Consider the following 17,568-nt stretch of genomic DNA (forward strand, 5'->3'; position numbering starts at 1 on the left):
GATGTTGTACCCATTGTGTATCATGGAGAAGGAAGGAGTGATCTGAGTAATTATATGGCAGCTAGTTAAATTTCAATTGTGAGCAAATTATTGCAATGAATTCTGAGGTATGATATAAATCTTAATTTAGTAAGACACAGTTAGTCAAGGAAAGTCACCACGGATTTAAAAGAAAATAATATCCGACTAACCCAAGTGAGGTGACAGATAAGTTTAATGAGGGCAGAGTGAAGGTTAGTTTACATGGATTTTAGGAAGACTTTTGAGAAAAGTCCCACCAGAAGGCTGGTGAAAAATGTAAAAGCCTTTGGCTTCCAAGACTTCTGGTGAATTGGATCAAAAACTAGTTTAATGAAGGAAGGAGAATGCATAGTTGACCTACTTTGCCACCATTGAATAACTATTACCAGTGGTGTTCTGCATAGATCAGTGCTCAGTCCATTCCCTGTTCTTTGCAGTTTGTGTTACTGATTTAGATGAAAATGTAAGGGACAAAATAAAAAGGGTTGCAGTTTGATACAAAAATTAGCCAGGTGGTTAATAGCAAGGAGGAAAGTTTCAGATTGCAGGAAGATACACAGATGGCACAGTCAATTCACAATCTACCTTGAGCTGCATTCACTTTGATGCCATACGGTAATAGATTTATGTCCAGTAAGGATATACCAAGCTTTTGGCACCAGAAGCATCATTCTGACATCTTCACTTCTCCACAACCATCCCTTCCACCCCACTTCCCAGCGAGAGAAACTTGGAAGCATAGTCTTACTCAGCAAGATGCACATAATATTTGACAACATTACAAGGAAGTAAAATATCTGACTCCAAAATCTATATAATTCTCTCGGATTTCATCACAAACAAATATTCTATACTTATACCTTAGCTGCAGGAGATATTCACACCAACTGTAACCATAAAGTGTGATCAATTTATAATTGCAATTACAAGCATCAGATATTGCTGCATCAGCAGTCTATCAGCATTTGAAGTGGGTAACCAAACCTTAGAAGGGGCTTGTGTCAGCAATTGCATAAACATCACTTATACCAGCCATTTTTTTAAAAAGTAAAAAGCCAACAATATTTGCCTTATAAAAACAAATTTACCTTCACATCATTACGTTCACAACCTCAGGACATCTCACAGCCCTTCAAAAGTAATTCATTATTACTGAAGTGCAGTCAATGTTGTATTGGTAGAAAACAAAGCAGTCAATTTGTCCAATGCATTATCCCAAGGATGGATCCCAAAGAAACAAGGATGAGATTAAATGACCAAGCAATCTGTTTTCACGAGCTGGGTTGAGGATAAAATATTGGCCAAGGTATCAGAAGATATGCATGAAACATTCCACCAGGCCACCAAAAAGAACAAACAAAGCCTTACCAGAAAGACTACATCTCCCAAAAATATAATCTGTTGGTACCACACGAGATTCATTAGTTCACGGGCGAGAATGGAACTTGAGCCCATGGTCATCTGACTCAGGTCAAGTTAAGGCTGACCCTATACTTTCAATAGTGGACATACAGAGTCATTTAGTATCCGCCTTGATCAGTACTCTAAAAATACATTGCCTCTCATTTGCATGTTTTTGCAAGTGTCTGACTTCCAGCATTACAGCATTTTTGATTTGAACCTCCTTGTAATCATGCACCAAAATAAGAACTGTTTGATTCCTGCACAGCACTTTTTAAAAAATCATAAAAATCATTTCAAAACAAAAGTCACAATGAGTAACTCTTAAACATTGAAATCAAAAAATACTAAAACTGCAAGTTTATTTAAGAACTTGTTTTTTATAATTACAAAAACTTGTAGGTAGCTTAAAAAGACTGAAATAGTATAAAAACTCCTGAATTGTAGCCATTATTCCTCTCCCCATCTCCTAGCTGCATTTGGCTTAATCTAGTTAGACAGAAGAAACAGCAAGATAACATTCTACTGTCCTAAAGTAGAAAGGGACTTTTGAAAGGAGGGGCATGGCGAGGATAAATAGACAAAGGTCTTTTCCTTGGCATAGGGGAATCCAGAATTAGAGGGTGTAAGTTTAAGGTGAGAAAGGAAAGATTTAAAAGGGCCTAAGGAGCAACTTTTTCAGGCAGAGGATGATGCGTACATGGAATGAGCTGCCAGAGGAAGTGGTGGAGGCTGGTACAATTACAACATTTAAAAGGCATCTGGATGAGTATATGAATAGGAAGGGCTTAGAGGGATACAGGGCAAGTGCTGGCAAATTGGACTAGATTAATGTAAGATATCTGGTCAGCATGGATGAGTTGGACCAAAGGGTCTGTTTCTGTGCTGTACATCTCTATGACTGTTTGACTAAATGCATTGAACTCAGCGACAAAGAAATGCAACTTTAGTTCATCAGTGGTTCAAAGATTAGCCGTTTACTAAAGATCACATATCAAATTCTACTTAAAACAATTATGGACAGACATGTAGATAATCAAAATTATTTTAATATTAAAAAGGCACAGTTTAATCATCTTATTCTTAATTAGCTTAACATGTAGCATAGTATTATCATGTTATTATAGACAGAGATGTACTACTCCTCCGATGCTGCCTGAACTGCTGTGCTTTTCCAGCACCACTAATCCAGAATAGAGATGTACAGCATGGAAACAGACCCTTCAGTCCAACTCGTCCATGCCAACCAGATATCCTAACCCAATCTAGTCCCGCCTGCCAGCACCTGGCCCATATCCCTCCAAACCCTTCCTATTCATATACCCATCCAAATGCCTCTTAAATGTTGCAATTGTACCAGCCTCCATCACTTCCTCTGGCAGCTCATTCCATACATGTTGCACCCTCTGTGTGAAAAAGTTGCCCTTAGGTCTCTTATATCTTTCCCCTCTCACCCTAAACCTATGTCCTCTAGTTCTGGACTTCCCTCCCCACCCCCCACCTCAGGGAAGAGACTTTGTCTATTTACTCTATCCATGCCCCTCATGATTTTATAAACTTCTATAAGGCACCCCTCAGCCTTCAATGCTCCCGGGAAAACAGCCCCAGCCTTTTCAACCTCTCCCTATAGCTCAAATCCTCCAACCCTGGCAACGTCCTTGTAAATCTTTTCTGAACCCTTTCAATTGGAAGGAGACCAGATTTGCACACAATATTCCAAAAGTGGCCTAACCAATGTCCTGTACAGTCGCAACATGACCTATTATGTAAACTAAAGACAAGAATCAGGAATAACAGAAGATTATATATTTATCCATACACTAACTGTTCCATCATACTGAATTGGAGTCAGAGTCATAGAGATGTATTGAAAATTTCATCACTCTCTTTGAAATATTCTGTTTGTAGTACTTTTTAAAAGCTAAACTGCCAAATCAAAAAGGAACTCCAAAAAATACATAAATATGGTAACCTTTGCATCTTTACCCAAGGAAAATAAGCATTCAATTTCCAATTTCAATAACATCGAAAAGTAGTTACAATTTAATCAGCAAGCCCTCAACTCTGTTTCCACAGTTCTGCAACAAACATGAATTTTCATGATGGGAAGTACTATGTTTAAACTTGTTTCCTTATACAAACTACGACATTTGCAGTACTTAATTATTTCAAATAGTAAAGTTCACTCTCCAATCCAAGTGAATAGAATGATTTTTCCTCAAAAAAATCCCCACTGTGTAATATTTAAACATTCAAGTGGAATGGAAAACTGAAAAAGAAACAGCTACATTTTTAAAACGGAAACTGATTTAGCAAATTGCTATATATGGCACCACAAAAATAATTATTCAAATATGAATTCATATGATTGTTCAGGATTACTAATAAAAAAAAAGTTGTTAGGAGATAAAAATGAGAGTTCGTAGATTATAATGGTGATTAACAAAACTTATGTAATGTGTTGCATTGAAATAACTCATAGCCCTGAACAAAATTACTTGTTGAAATTTTGCAGCTCCAGGCAAACTACTAAGTAACAGTTAAACAAACAATTCTTCACCAGTACTCTTATTCTGGAATCACACCTGTCCATTTTAATTCACATATGCAACTGCCATACGTTGCTCTACATCACTCTTATTCTGTACACAACTTAAATATGGCGAGAATTGCAGTACATTCAACATTTGAATGTAGAATTGATCAGCCTCCCTGTCCCCACTGAATGACTTCAGAAGGACAATTATGTACAAATTAATCTTAACAGATACACTTAAGATAAACTACAAATTAGGTAAATAAATCTAACCAGAGTGTTAAGACCTAATTTTCCAAGCCCCAAAATAACAGTTTTCTATTACCATACATAAGACAATGCTCATTTTCAGCAGCACCATCCTATACAGTCAATTCTGATATAAAGCAAAAGCTCCATTCTCATGCGATCTCACATTATAAGAAAATCGTGCAATAGCCGCACTATTTAAACTAATGGGACTATTGCACTGTAGCCAAAACGGATAAGGAAAGTTAGTGTTTTAAAATCTTCAATCACTTTAAAGCCAATTCCCGTTGAAGAAACCTGCATTATAGCAGAACCAAGTGTATTTGCTTTTGTAGTCAGCCTAATTTTTTTTGCCCCATGTGATTTTTAATTACCAGCATTTATAATTTGATGCAAGGGATCAAGCAGGCTGTATTACCACAACACACAATAGTTTAAGATAGTCCCTCACAAATGTAGTGAACAACAAAGGAGGAAAAAAATCTTCCAACAAAAGTAGTACGAAGCTGGTTTCAATATATTTGCTGACTTGTCAAATACAAATTCCCATTAAGTCACGCCACCTGAATGTCACTTTATTACATGCACATTTCTTCATCATCATCATGTCAACAATGTTTTGAGTTAACACTAGTTTTTGCTTTCTTTCCATCCTTATCATATGCATGCATTTTGTGTTACCAGGAATCATCAGGCATCAGATCATTCATCCTGATGACATAATTGTGCAGAAAGATGCATGCAATCAAGGCAATTCCAACTTTTTGAACAGATCCCAGTGCAAAGGTTCTGAAGAAGATAGATTTGAACAGTATCCAAAGCAATCCTTGTTATTTCACAAGAAAGTCCATATCGTTGATCTCTAAGAAATAAGGCCCATTTCCAGACTCAAACGGTTTTCGGTATTGAGGTTTCAGGACTGGCTGAGTGTAAAACACAGAAATCATTGTAATCTATAGTGTTGCTACTGTACACAGGTACTGTAAAATTGTTTGTCCTGTCTCCAGGAATAGTTTATTGAAAAATACAAGGTGTACCCTTAGGACAGAGACTCCAGTGATGAAGTATTTTTGTTATGCTCAATGATTTATTTTATTTTACAAGTTATTTCAGTGAGGAATGCACAATGATGCACATGTGGGGAAGAATATTTCAACTTGAACATTTTTTTTCTGGGCAAGAAATGTCCACAGGAACCTAACTCTAGTTCTGACATTGATTCCTATGAGAAATTATGCTCCACTTAAAGTTGTGATTTTCAGGAAAGCAACCACAATTTTAAGTGAAGAATTGCTGAAATTACCATGTCGCAATTGAATTTGCCATCAATTAAAACATAATGCAAGACTGAAAGGAGGATTCCACTCTAAAGATACCGCCAAGAACAAAGGTGCCACAAGAGCATGTAGGAGCAACTGGCCTTTCTGAGAAGTCCGTATTGGATTTCTTATAAAGCGGAGGTTGACCCCCCTCTGAGAACTAAAATCAAAACACCCAAAGAGGAGTACCTCGCCCCATAATCTATAAAAGGAGTGTGAAAAATGGTATAACCTGTTTTTCAGCAATTTCTAGTGGTTATATAAAATAAATCCCTGACACTTTAAAATCAACAATTTATTTATCTAAATCCATAACAGTGAACAAATTAACTAAACTATTGACAAACCAAATAACTAACTATCCCCAAATAAAGCAAGATTCAAATGGTATGCTGTTCCAATAAATACAAATCCTGTTTATTTGAAAAAAGTAGGTTAGTCTCTTGAAATTACAGCCAGGTTACATGTCTTAAGAAATGTTCTGTGCCTTCTCCGTCAATTCTTCTATCAGGAATATTAACTAGTTGTGCCATTGGTACCATTGTTATTTAGATAGTGCTTTCTCTAAGATGATGTGACAGCCAGCAATTCTCTCTAGAGAACTAAGAGCCATTAGCTCTGGTGGATGGCAGCTAGCTCTGGAGTCTTTGCCCAACTGCCACCTTGTTTGATACCTGTGATAACATATCAATTTTTATTACAATGGGATTGATCCTATGTTGTCAAAATCATCAGACTTAAATTTTTGGTATCTAAGTGCCTGGTTCAAATTAGTTGGCTAATTTCAAAAGCCTGTTGTTTTGGTAAAAACACTGCTGCTGGGCCTGCAACTGTACAGCCTTTCAATACAAATGTTTCAATTCAAGTAATCTCTGCGAACTTGCAAACTCACAGACAGCCATTTTAAGTCTCTAAGCACAGGAAAAACACATGATCTTTTAAAAGGGATCACCCAATGCATCCCCCAACCCAGCATTTCACAAACACCAAATTCTAACTTCCTGTCTCCCAATCTACAAGTACTCTACCCAACTTCACAACAGAATGGATTAAATCAGAAAGGTTACATTGTCATCAGAAATGCACTACACATAATTAACACTCCTGCTTCATGGAATAAAAGTGTTTGATGTTGCAGTAGAGAACCAATTTACTTGGAGAAGACCAAAATATTGATGCCAAAAATCACTAGTTTCCAACAATTCATCTACTGTTAGCAGCAAAAACATGGGGAGCCCTTAAACCACATTGCCAACATTGATCAAACACTCGAATCAGCAACCAAACTAGTGATTGGAAAGCTTTTAAATGAAAAACATTGGCTCCAAAACAAAAAACCACAGGTTTGATTCACAGAAGGTATGATTCACAGTGGAACTAACCTGTATGGCCATTGGGACAAAATTCAAGTCAGTGGCAATTTTTAAATAGAAAAACATACTAAAAAAAATCAAGTTCTCTGCATGTTCATGAGAAGCAAGTGAGGACTGCAGATGTTGGAGACAGAGTTGAACAATAAGTCAGGCAGCATCCAAGGAGCAGGAGAGTTAACGATAACTGCTGAATGAAAAAGGATGAAGTTGTGGATGAACAATACAGTACAAGGACAGACATCCTGGTGGCCTTTGTAAAGTATACAAACTCATTAGTACTGAACACATTCATATTCCATTTAATTAACAAGATAAAAAGCCACCTGCAAATAAATGACATCTGTTACTATCCTGTTAGGGGCCATCAACATTTAAAGAATAAATATGAACACAGCAATTAACTGACATGTCGCAAGATTTCTTTTTAAGAAAATAAATGTTTTTATTCCTGTTTAAAAATACAGATAAAACAAAGCAAGCACCATTGACTTAACATTACAGCTTATAAAAAGTTGCATTATAAACTCAGATCAATTTTTATTTTTTCTCCCAAGTGTTCCCTTGAGTTATTAAATATTTAAGATTAAGGGTGTAGGTTTGCTCGCTGAGCTGTAGGTTTGATATCCAGACGTTTCGTTACCTGGCTAGGTAACATCATCAGTGGCAACCTCCAAGTGAAGCGAAGCTGTTGTCTCCTGCTTTCTATTTATATCTTTCTCCTGGATGGGGTTCCTGGGGTTTGTGGTGATGTCATTCCTGTTCGTTTTATAAGGGGTTGATAGATGGCATCTAGGTCTGTGTGTTTGTTTATGGTGTTGTGGTTGGAGTGCCAGGCCTCTAGGAATTCTCTGGCATGCCTTTGCTTAGCCTGTCCCAGGATAGATGTGTTGTGCCAGAAATGACAGCCAGACAACTGAGACCCCTCGGAATCCTAGTAGCACACAAACCCACCAACACACTCAAACAAAAACTAACAAACTTAAAAGACCCAGTACATCCCATGGACAAAACGAACGTCATCTAAAAAATTCCTTGCAAACACTGCCACAAACATTACGTAGGACAAACAGGATGAAAGTTAGCCACCAGGATACACGAACACCAGCTAGCCACAAAAAGACACGACCCTCTCTCCCTCATAACCCTACACACGGATAAAAAAAGCCACCTTTTCAACTGGGACAACACATCTATCCTGGGACAGGCTAAGCAAAGGCATGCCAGAGAATTCCTAGAGGCCTGGCACTCCAACCACAACACCATAAACAAACATATAGATCAACATACCATCTATCAACCCCTCAGAAAACGAACAGGAAATGACATCAACACAAACCCCAGGAACCCAATCCAGGAGAAAGATATAAATAGAAAGCAGGAGACAACAGCTTCGCTTCACTTGGAGGTTGCCACTGATGATGTTACCTAGCCAGGTAACGAAACATCTGGATATCAAACCAACAGCTCAGCGAGCAAACCTACACCCTAAATCTCAACCTGAGCTACAAACCTTCACAAACATTTAAGATTAATTCATTTTTCCTATGACCAATGTAAAAGGTATGCCAAAGCCTTATGGAAGTCACTAATTCATTCTTTCAGACATCTTCAGAAGATAGATTCCATGAGGGTCCTTCCATTAGATTTCTGGCACTACAATTTTCCACCTTTATTTACAGATCTCATGTATGTGGCTCTTGTAGTTCATCCTGTGTACCAGTAGAACTCACCTTCTTTCCAACAGCTTCTTAAGATAACTTTGACTATTTTCTGCCACAATATTCTGCAAGGACCACGAAAGATTTCTGCCATTGACTGGAGGCAAAAGCAAATCTTGCAGCTACATTTTCCCTCACAAAAGCTACTGTGAAGTGAGCTCCAACTGCATTCCTCATGGTAAACAATAAAAGGGGATATCTTGAGATACGAGCCTAGCTCGATAAAGATTTATTTTGGAGTTGTTGGCCGGTTCACCAAGCCTGTTTTCTTTTGCAAATGTTTTGTCTCCCTACTGGGTGACATCTTCAGTGTTGTGTAGCTTCCAAATGAAGTGCTGTTGTTGTGATCTTCCCAGAATATATATGGTTCTGTCATGGCAGAGGGTTCTATTTCTGATTTTGTACTGTTGTGGTCTGTAGATGGGATCTATTTCAACATGTTTGTTTATGGCACCAGTGGAGGAATACCAGGCCTCCAGGAATTCTCGAGCTGGTCTTTGTTTTGCCTATCCCTGATTGAAGCTATTTTTATAGAACTGATTAATTCAGTAAGCCATGCCACATTAGCTTGATATGAATTACTGCCTTTTTTCCCCCACATTTCAAAATACCAACTATCCAGACAGGTGGCTCATGTTTTATACTCAGCTTATAAATTGAGCCTTGGTTTTTGAACCTTCAAAAGGTCTACTTGTACATCCTGGTCAAAAGGTAGTTATTTCATTTGTAATAATATTATCAATTGTTGTCAATGTAATTCAGAATGGAGACCAAGGAGTCATTGCACAAGATATCACAGAGAAATTTTAAACCACTGACCCACTCAAAGAATAAAAGTAATGAAATTCAAAATAATTAGTTTCATATTTGCACAGATCACAAACTACAATACAATGTACTCTGCCTCACTATGTGCTTCTATTTGTCTCATCACCTTGTGCATTTAATCTACATTTCTAATTGAAAATTGAAGCTATGTTGCTAACACAGCAGAAAAGAAAGCCTCTGTGACAGAAGTGACTTGATTCTTAAATGAAGATGATCAATAAAACTATTGCTACCCAATGCAGTTTTGATGTACAAGCCATTACAAACCCTCAAATGAAGTATGCTTTCTATAACTGTTAAATTATGAGACCATTCCTCCCACAGTCTCAATATTATTGTAGCAAAATCTCAGTAGTTTATTCATGTAATACATGTTAGTTGTGTTAAGAGTGCAAATAACATTAATCTGCAGTACAAACAGGCAGAACTACTGGCATTTGAAACACCAGCCCATTATCACAGCAGGAGACGTCAATCACTCTGATGTTCTTATAACCACACAGGCAATATGACAATGATCTCAGAGAAAATCAGCAATCTCTGCAGAATATTCCAAGACCTCCCCTCCCACCTCCCCCAAACCCTCTTTGCAATTTGACCAATCAGAAGGTGCCATTCATGACCTACTGGAAAGACTTGCATCTTGCTTCAAATTCTTAAAGAAAAACATCAATCATACAAAATAGGAAAAGGACATTGAATTATACAGTATTAACCTCTAGGGTTTGCATACAAAGACCTTAGATTTACTTATGCCATCCTTTTAAAAGGATCTCAGCACTGTTTTTAACACCAAACCAAATGCCAATTTTATGAACCTCTGTCCTCAGCAGGAAACCTACTCTTTTGATTAATGAGTATATGCTTGTAGAAAAGGTAAGAATTGAAAAAACAAAGTAAAAATACAATTTTGCCTGCATAAAAATACCACAGTAATAATTAACCTGATGCCTCTCTTAAGAGGTAGTCGATTTTATGTCTGTGATCTGGACACTGGTCCTAGACACTGCACTCTTTCATCAGAACTGTACATCGCAGCAAAGCAGTTTCACATTCCCAACTCCCACAGATCATGACAACCCAATGTTTTGTGCTTTGTATCGATATAAAGCTTAGCATTAGGGCAGAGGGTGGGGATAAAAGAGGTGAAGGTACACTGTTTCATTTGCCAGTTCTGGCTGTGATCAAATACTGGCATTATTACAATCACTGCTTTCTGGATATTTCTCCTTTTGTTTCAAAATTCAGTTCAGTGAAAGTACCCACAAGAACTGCTGACTTGCTTGATTTTTAATTTTTCTGTAGAAGATCCAAGGACAGTTACAGGCCACTGAAGATATGTCACAAAAGACAAATGCAATTTACTGCGCCTGCTATTCAAGCTGCCTGAGAAGAACTGTCTACATTAACTATTGCTTGTAAGAAGTGAGATCACTCCTGTCACACTAGACTCTATTTTTCCAGTTTGGAAAAAAAAATTCATAGGTAAGCAAATGTCTCAGTCAATTTTTTTTGATTTATCAGCAATCTATCAATCAAAGAATAAAACCTAGGAATTTTGCTTTAAAAATCAACCACTGGATCCAAATTAAAGCAAATTAAGTTACCCTTTATGATTCCTTATGAAAATGAATCCAAAAGCCTTCAAAGTAAAGTGTAATGGTTTACAGTAAAATTACCAAAGACTGTGCAACTAATCAATTTCAGAATCATTAATATCTTGTTTTATTATTCAAAACTTACATTAAGCAGTTCTTGCAATTGAACTATAGTATTTCTAGAAAAATATTTTTATTTAGATTTAGTTCAATACCAAGATATGAATAGATCATTTTGTTTTGACAACATTATATTACTTCAGCCAAGAAGAGCTGGTTTACTAAATTACTTAAGTTAATGCTGGTAAGCTACCTTAACATGTCAACAGTGTCAGACACTTAAACTGAAATTCAGTTTGCCACCAAAGAGCAGCTCAATCTATAAAAGATGGCAATTTGAGTTTTTTTTAAAATAGAGAAGATTAATCTCAACTTTAAAAAAGCTGCAAACATACTTCAGTATTGCAAAATAAATACATATTATTCATTAAACAGAAAATGCATATGGGTGCAATTTATTCAAGGCAAAACAAATTATCACTATAATTATAACTTTTTTAAAAAAAGGTATGATCATCTCAGCAACTGTCTCAATCTCTATATTAAGACACAGAAGCAAGCAGTAAGGCAGGTGCACATACTGAAATGGGCAAGATTCTGAGGGGAATTGACAAGGTCAAAGCTTAGATGTTTTCTCTCAAGAGAATCTGGAGAGGGAACAAGTTAAAAATAAGGGGTCTCAAATTTAAAACAAAAATAGAAATTGATGAAAAAGCTCAGCAGGTCTGGCAGCATCTATGGAGAGAAATCAGAATTAACTTTTTGGGTCAAGTGACCCTTCCTCAGAACTCAAAACATTAACTGATTTATCTCCACAGATGCTGCCAGACCTGCTGAGTTTTTCCAGCAATTTCTATTTTTGTTTCTGATTTACAACATCTGCAGTTCTTTCGGTCTCAAATTTATGACTGGGATGAGAAGAAATTTCTTCTCTCAGAACATAGTTAGTAGAATTCACTTCCAGAAAGTACAGAACAAGTTCAACAGATTTTAATTGATAAGAGAGTCAAGAGTTATGGGGTAGGTAAGTAATTAAACAATCAGGGAGAGGGAATTAAGTGCCAAAATCAAATCTGCCATGATCTTATTGAATGGCAAAGAATGTTCAATGGGTTGAACAGCCCAGTCTGGCTTCTATTTCTTACCTCATGTAAGAGACTAGGATTAAACATCAAATGAATAAAAGTCAGTCATAAAATGGAGAATACGGACAAGTCGCATCAATCCATGTAGGAAGTCAGATTAAACTTGTAAAGAAATTTAACATGAAACCTGAACTGCATCACAAAACTAAGATGAAAAGCAACAGTTTCTTTTCACTCTTGTAACTGAACAGATTACATCACCAGATTTCCCAAAGTAAACATAAAATGTAAAGGGCAGAGGCCGGAAACAACTTGTACACAGGCACAACCTTTAAGCTCACATCACCAAAAATTCTGAAGGATAGCAATAGCTTTCACATCAATCATTTTGTTTTATGGCAAAAGTACAATAGTCTGAGAATTTTTATGACCATGTTTTTAATACCAGACATATCTAAACAACTGCTGAATTGATTACATAAATACAGCAAAATCCACCACAAACCATATTGTGTTAACTGGAGTTAAAAATCACACAACACCAGGTTACAGTCCAAGAGATGTACTTGGAAGCACTAGCTTTCGGAGCGCTTCTCCTCCATCAGATGGTGAAGAGATGTTGTGCGATTTTTAAACTTTGTACACCCCAGTCCAACACCAGCACCTCCAATCATTATTAACTAGAATATTTCATTTAGCTGAGCTTTGAAATCTCAGTTTTGAAGAAAACATTTCAGGAGTAACAGTCACATATCAGCCAGTTTCAATCCATAAAAATACACTTTCAATCATTCCAGTAAGAAAACTGCTCATTTGAATTTAGTTAGCTCTGCTTTTCCAATGTATTCAAACTCTACCAGGCTGAAACTATTTTCTATTAAACACACAAATAATTGGCAACAATTTAAGTATAAAGGTGACAACTCAGGTATGTGATCCTAAACACCCTAAATTCTGAGTGACAGCTTCCACTCCTCAATTTCATCCCTCAAAATGACTTTGGTCAGCACATTTTATTAGGCATACGTAGCAATTGCTAAAAGAACTGATGCAATTATTTCTGTAATAAAACACGGATATTAATAACATACTGCTTGGATATATTGATTAGTAAACTGAAAGGGACTTATTAAGATTTGAATTACTCACTGCACAAATACTGTTTTCCATAAAGACATTTCCTACAGTACAATGTTCTGTACTAAAAAGATATTTCTATAGTCTTATAATTCACACTAAAGCTCGTGCTTATCCTTTCTGTCTCAACTGCAAAACAAGTGTGTTGCAAACAAGTTCATCAAGACGTGATAGTAAAATCTTGTGCTGCAAATGTACAACAATTGAAGACATTTGGAATCACAATTCAAGCTGGGAGTGACTGTTCTGTTTCAATTCAATGACACCACTAATGGGTTCTTAGCAGCTCCATGAAATCAAGCAGCTGTCAACTCAATGTATCAGAAGAAAAAGTCATACACTCCCATAAGGAAACAAGCACATCAGGATGTTTGGCAAAACATCTGCTCCTTCACATTTCATCTGACAAAACAAAACAGCTAAACAAAGAGATATCCTGTACCTTTTTCTGTTAATCACAGCACACTAATAAAATTTTACCAACAAAAGATAAATTATCAATATGATTAATGCTGCAATTTTCACACAAATATTTCCAATACATACTTACACAGCCTGAACGTATATTAATACAGTATTATGCTATTGTCAAAACCACAACCAGAACTCATCTGGATAACTACAAAACTATAGTTGAATTCTCAGTTTTACAACACCAGCAAAATAATTTTTCTGGTTCAGTTTAAGATGCAATGTTTCAGAATCCATATTTACCCATGTCAAGTACAACTCAAAGGAAAAGGAGCTAGGTGATATTTTTTCATCAGCAGAAATGTGGCATGCATATGAAATAAAAGCATGTGCACATCATACTTCAGCTGCAAAATTCATCTGACTGCTAAAGTAGCTCCTAAAAATCTATATTGCTTGCAATATGGCCAATTCAAGAAATGCAGTTATAAACTTGAGGCTATTTTACTAACTGGTTTTGATTACAAAAAATCTTACACATCAGTACTATAATCAAACAATAGTAGGAATGACCACTTATCAAACCCAAATCATACATTATCAACAGTAAAAGTGTAAATAATATTGAATAAATACCCAACAATACAAATTTCAAACAACTCTTAGAAGAAATGCAACTATTGTGCAAGCAATATTTTATTTTCCTTTGATCTGCTTATTTCCCCTGCTTAATCTGCCAAATCTTGCAGGCCTTTGTTGCATGTATAATTTAAAGCCATCTGCTGTTTGAGCTTTTACATTTCTAAAAAAACTAAAGATCAGAGTAACCAACAGAATGGATTTGTTACTAATATTCAAGTATCCTATTACAGTGCATTCCCTTGTGAAAATAGTAGTTACATATAAAAACGATGAAGCAGTTTTTCTACACATCTTTAAATACCCCACTACAAAGACTTTAAAAAGATGGTAGCTCATAAAACCACAAAACCACTTAAAAGCTCTAACAATATTTTCAACTTAAAATGCAGGCATTTCCACCTGGTATCCCAACTTGATTTTTTTTATTATTTTCTGGCAAACGGCTCAGAACTTTATACAATGAAGAGAGAATTCTATTGTTCACAAGCATAAAAATTGAACACTACCACTTTGTTTAAACTCGTGCTGATCTGACAAGAGAATATAGCCAGAGGTAATACAAAAAAACCTGAAGACAAATTCATATCTTAGAAGGTCTACAACTTTTCCCTTACTACCAACTTTGATTATACAGCTGTGTTGAAATCAGCACCTTATTTAAAAAGAAACATATACATAGTATTTCAAAAGTAATAAATGAATATATAATCAGAGTTGCAAGAGTCATTAGAAATAATAATGTGGACAGAGTAATATCATGAACATTATGTAGGAACTACAAAAGGCCTCAAGAAAAAATGTTAACCTTGAAAGTTTGAGAATCTCTTAAAAACTGTTCTTCACATATTATCATTCTATTGCTTACACATGTTACTTGAGATTAATATGAACGAATATGCAATTTGTCAATACTTTCCACATTTTAATGAGATCTTTAACCAAAACCACAAATACCATCACATATTTATGCAAAATATTCATATTTCCATTATTATTGGCACTACATTCTTTGCATGTACTGAATATTAGTGATTGTGAAATGAGCAATCAATCATATTTGTACATTTTAAACAGACTCGCTATGTACAACATTGAAAAAAATTCCTTTCCTTGAAAATATACACGAACAGACTTTTAGCTGACAAAGTGCTCAAATTGACTATCAGAAATGTATTATTTGTCATCCTAAACACACAATAAAGCTTTACAAAGTTCCTCTACAGTTTCATTTTTGCAAAAAAACTGATTCAATTGAAGCTAACAATCAGTTGAACAAAACAAAGTTTTTTCAAGACCAGAATTTTAAAAATAGCCATAAATACAAGGGGGCAAATCTAACTAAACTTTACATGACGTCACTGTCCCAGAAACCATGCCTAACTTAGGGGGGGATAAAATCCTTCCTCTAAACAAAAGGCTTCAAAAATAAAACACATTACCCAAAATGGCGAAGGGTTGTTGTTTTGAAAAGAAAAATGGAGGATATTGTAATATACACAAAGGGATAAATTTCAACAACTCGCCTGCAGCCGGCTTGAATAAGGAAGCGGCGGAGATACAAAACAAGGGGAGGGAGATGGAGAGAAAAGAGAGAGTCGAGGAGGGGGAGGTGGGACAGGGGTACAGGGGCACCCAGAGCGGCTGGGCATCCACACCTCAGCCCAGTCAAGCTTTTTTTTTATGTTAGGGAGGCAGCCGGACACCAGAATATATGAAACGTACACACACAATAAAAAAAATGGAGTTATGGTATAATTGATGTGAATGAGCCATGTCGGTGTCTCCGTGCTGACGGGGGAGGAGGAGATGGGACGCAGATGTGACGGGTGACGCCGGGGCCGTGTTGTTTAGGCCGGCCCGGCCCGGCCTAGTCTGGCAGCCGGACTGTCAATGGGAGGTGGGAGAGGGAGGAGGAGGAGTGGGTACACGCGGGGGGAGGGGAGAGGAGATTGGTGGGGGTCCGGGACAAGCGGCAGAGGAAGAGACGCAGCCTTCCGCCTTCCAGCCTCCCCCCCCCCGTCCCCGAAGCCCTTTCCGGGACACGGCCTCCGCCAGCGTCCTTTGCAGATTTAAAACCACCTCCCGAAGCCGCTCAGCCGCGGCCCGCTCCGGCCGTGCCCGTTTATTTGTTTGTTTGTTTCAGTTTTTTTTTGAAAATAAACTACGAGCCAGAAGGTGGGCAAGCCCCGGGGCGGGTAAACAAAACAATACACAAAAGCGCCTCTCTCTCTCCCCCCCCCAGAAATTTCATAAGACCGTACGGTCAACATTAAGTGTCGTGCGGATAGTAATCACTCAGAAGAAAACCAGCGTTTGTTGAGGTGGGTTTGTGTGTGTGTGTTTTTTTTTCCCCCAAATAAAAGGAACAGTCCTTCTCCTGGGGCCGCTCTCCCACTACAAAAGGATCCGATTCAAGCGACATGTAAAGACAGAGACGGTTGGCGACACAAAAGTGAAGGGAGAACAAGACTCGGTCTAAGCGGCTGGACGTTACCAAGCAGCCAAGAGTTTTCTCCAGCAACTCCCTCATCTTTTACTGATTCCTCTCCCGCACAGAAACACACACACACACACCCCGACAACTAATATTCATCAATTCTTCTTCTTCTTCTTCATCATCATCATCATCAACATCGCCGCCGCAAAACACCGAGAAGAAAAATACACAAGATCGAAAATAAAAATGCAACTCACCTAGCCCGCAAATGTCATCGACTTCCCTTCCGGATGCGTCGGGAGTTGGAGGGACAGATGGTGGAATTATTTGTTAACGTTCTTGTTTTCGTTTCGAAACTTTTTTTTTTAATTGAGGCGGGAGGAGAAAGGGGAGAATTCGTTAATTCACCAGAAGCTGTGAGGGAGACCGAGACTTTTTCGGCTTCAATGCATGTGGTTCACGAACTGGTGACGTCAGGCATGGCTCAAACAATGAAACTTGCTGCTACAAGAAACATTTTCCTAAATGAAACCAACAGCTTATCATCCAGCGGCAGAGAAAAACAGCAAATTATAATTCTCCTCCCTCCACCCCCTCCCAGTTGTTTTTTTTTAATCTTCGTCCAAACAATCAACTGGGGATTTTTTTCAAAATAACTTTTTTTCTAAGGGTTATAGACTGTATGAGTACGTGAGAATTGCAAAGCCTTGTAATTCATTATAAAAGCCCCTCATCCCTTTTTTTCGCAGGCGA

The 17,568-nt window shown here is 37.3% G+C and overlaps 1 protein-coding gene across 13 annotated transcripts in view; it reads right to left on the reverse strand.

Annotated features, from left to right (window-relative positions):
- Positions 1-17,358, reverse strand: part of baz2ba (bromodomain adjacent to zinc finger domain, 2Ba) — a 353,869-nt gene extending 336,511 nt beyond the window's left edge. For 7 of the 13 annotated variants that reach the window (XM_072579427.1, XM_072579426.1, XM_072579423.1 and 4 more), the window contains exon 1: positions 17,073-17,357. The gene's annotated coding sequence lies outside the window, so the exon portion shown is untranslated. Of the gene's footprint in view, positions 1-15,817; positions 16,246-17,072 lie in introns of those variants that run through there. The other 6 variants (XM_072579428.1, XM_072579422.1, XM_072579421.1 and 3 more) reach the window with 4 other exon arrangements.
- Positions 17,359-17,568: the final 210 nt, after the last annotated feature.

Source organism: Chiloscyllium punctatum, chromosome 10 (assembly GCF_047496795.1).
Source record: "Chiloscyllium punctatum isolate Juve2018m chromosome 10, sChiPun1.3, whole genome shotgun sequence".
Lineage (NCBI taxonomy): Eukaryota > Metazoa > Chordata > Chondrichthyes > Orectolobiformes > Hemiscylliidae > Chiloscyllium > Chiloscyllium punctatum.